Consider the following 3,555-nt stretch of genomic DNA (forward strand, 5'->3'; position numbering starts at 1 on the left):
GGCTCTGTGACCCTAAAACAATGTGTGTCCGATCAGGGGGTCGACAGCAAACTGTCGGCCCCCTGTTCGGTTGTTGTGTGCTCGGTCACACAGTCGTCAATTTGGCAAAACAAGTTTTGGTCTCCTTGCCGACTGGGCGATCGATAGGCCTGGCCATCGAGCCCGTGCTTGTCGCACACGACCTCGATGCTCAGTTTTCGCGAGTTGCCTGTGGCAACTTAGTCCTGAAGGGCTATTCCTGAAGGGTCTTTTTCCTTAGGGGCGTGCCTGAGGGGCCTCAGCCTTGTGGCTTTACTTATTAGGATTTTGTCCTGTTTATTGATTTTACTTTATTGGCCTATACAGATTTTCGCGGGTTAAGCACCGCTAATTTTTATTTCAATCTCCCCTTCACATCACAGTACCTTTCGAACGTGCCTGTGTCTATTCAGTGGTAGTTTAGCAAGTGGATGGTGTGTATGATTAATAGGAATTTTGAATATAATATCCAATTCGGTCCCACAAACCGACGTTTTAGTTGTCGTTACATAGTTACAGGTAAGAACGTACCCCATTCTAGTACATAGTAACTTGTATATATATAAGCAGCGCTGATATTAGTTAGTTCAGTTGATAAGATAACCTAAGGCCAACGAAGCATTGGGACAGTGGAACATCGAGAAAATGCAAAATGAGGAAATCCGAGAAAATTACAAACAAGAAATTAAACAGCATTTAAATACAGTAAACCAGAGCAATGATGTCGAAAGGCTGTGGCAACAAATGGAAAAATCAATTACGGAGTCAGCAGAACTAATAATAGGAAAAAGCAGAAAGAGAATAAGAAAACGGTTTAAAAGAGAATGTCAAGAAAATCTACACGACAGACAGATAAAGCGAAACATTATGCCTCAACAAGGAACAGTGTTAAAGTAAAGAAAACTATTCAACTTCACGCCGAGAAACAAGAAAATTAATTAGAGAGAAAAAAGGAAGTACGAACAACAGAAATATGAAGAAATGGAAAGGAATAGGTAACAGTCAAATAGTCGAGCATTTTACAAATCAGTGTCAAACGAAAAGAAAGGCTTCAGACCTAGATGTGTGTCTGTACTCAAAAAAAATGATGAATTAATAATAAATGAAAAAGAACTACTCCAAACATGGCAAGAATATTTCAAGACTTTACTAAATATACATCAAGAGGAAGAACATGGAAAAAATATATATTTTGGGGTGGACCTACCGGTAGAGGACCCCGACCCCCGAATTGCAAGCAATTAACAAATTGAAGAACGGAAAAGCTTCAGGCTCTGACAATATACTGGCTGAATTCCTTAAGTACGGAGGAGAAACTCTACATAGACAAATACACAAACTAATAACACTTATATGGAACGAAGAGAAAATACCAACAAAATGGCACGAAAGTGTAATAATCTCCATCCATAAAAAGGGAGACAAAACCAAGTGCTCTAATTATAGAGGCATCTCTCTACTTAATACGGCATATAAAATCTTATCGAACATCCTATTAAGTAGGCTGACAAACCGGGTTCAGAAAACATAGATCGACCGTAGATCAGATCTTTACTCTAAGACAGCTGCTTGAAACAGCAGCTGGATGAGAGACCAGAGAAGACTCCCTAATAACCGCCTTGCCAAGTTAATATGAGAGGAAGCCCCCACAGGAGGAAGGCCCTTAGGACGTCCACGAATGCGATGGAGAGACAATATATGGTCAGATCTAAGATCAATGGGGTTGCCCACTGTCCCAACTATTATGGACGACCGTTCAAGATGGAGGAAAATTGTGCAGTCAGCCAAAACCCACCCCGGGTTGTAGTGCTACGAGAAGAAGAAGAAGAAGTTGATAAGATATTATCGTGCTGTAAACTTATAAATAAATATATCTACATAAATTAGAACCGCTCGTTTTATTTAAAACGGTACAATATTATATTTTAGGGCATACGTTTATAATGAATTACTTGAGGGAACAAGAATGGGTGTTGCGGCTTCATGGGGAACTTTTCAGAGGGATTCAGAGGCAGAACCAGATGATCATGATGGGTGTTTGAGAGACTACCATATTATAGAAACTATTGAGGATATAGACTCGAAAGAGGAATTTAAAAATGAAGAAATCTCATCTATTCTTCAAGAAATGTTAGTCGAATAAGCTGCAAGAACACCCTGGCTTATCGGTAAATATGTAACTACCAGGTGGCGAAAATATCCTACATCAGCACGGAGTATTTCAACACGCGCTGAAAATATTATCACCCCTTAAGGGCATAAGGCATAAAAATAAAGCTTCAGAAATATGGGGATGCTACTTTTTCTTTTATCAAAAATTTTAAATTTTTTCACGTTTTCTGCGGAACATTAATAGCCAAATACTTTCTTTGATAAATTGTTTAATTCCTCAGTTGACCTAATTTTGACTAAACTTTTTCTTTAATTGAAAGAACTATGTAGAATTCTAAGTTAGTGTCTTAATACAATTGACAACAAGTAATTTCAGCGAAAAATTGAACACAACTTTTTCTTTCGCTGTTGTATAGGTTTTCCAGGAAATTTTTTTGGCTGCTTCTGGATTGTCGGTATAAACTAACTACGGCACTGCGTGAATATAAACAGAGTCGGAATAGAGAATGAAAAGTTTATAAAATCAACGGCTTATCATCTGTTACCGATCAAACTCCTCTCACTGAGGTCGAGAAGGTTTGACGTAAACAAAACACTGCGATGTGATGCCATCAAACATATTCTGAATGATATAAGTATGTCATTAAGTTCATAATAATGTGAAAACTGCGGTCTAGTTCAAAGAGCAGGCCGAGTTGAAAGTTACTTCGCGCATCCAGTTACAGCCAATTTCCTGGGAATCGTCGATTGTTGACTTCGCTACCAGGGTTTTTAATTTTGCATGTTTGTGATTGTTTCTTTGGTACAAAGAGGGACTTTAATGAGCTGTTGGGATAAGTATATAGCAAATGCTTAAAGAACAAACAGTTCGTAAATGCCAAAGATAAGAAACAATATACAATATATTTCCGGATGATCAAATATGATAGGTATAGAAATTTTCAAATGCAACCGTGTGCAAAATGGATGTAATATATATATATATATATATATATATATATATATATATATATATATATATATATATATATATATATATATATATATATGTTTAATGATCTTGAAAAACGAACTGAGGACTATCAAGGGTTGTTTAGATTCTCGATTTATTTCTCACAAGAAAAGTAATCATTTCACTTGTTTGATGATTTATCAAATCACGTTTGAATTAACTTAAACTTTGGTTTGTTTGACTAGGTAGTTTGCAACGGTAAACTATAGGTCTATTATCAGAATAAAAGGTCATTTCTAACCTAACATCGTCCAATAGGTTCAAGTAAGCTTGGATTTGCAGTTCACCTAAAACTCCATCGATGAGAAGTCACCTGACTAGTTGATGTCTCATGTAAAGGTTGCTACTAGTATACACGGGCATGTTCTGTCCATCCATCATATGGCTCTATAGCCCAATTCGAGGTCTGGTCT

The sequence above is a fragment of the Diabrotica undecimpunctata genome, chromosome 4 (genome assembly GCF_040954645.1).
Source record: "Diabrotica undecimpunctata isolate CICGRU chromosome 4, icDiaUnde3, whole genome shotgun sequence".
NCBI lineage: Eukaryota > Metazoa > Arthropoda > Insecta > Coleoptera > Chrysomelidae > Diabrotica > Diabrotica undecimpunctata.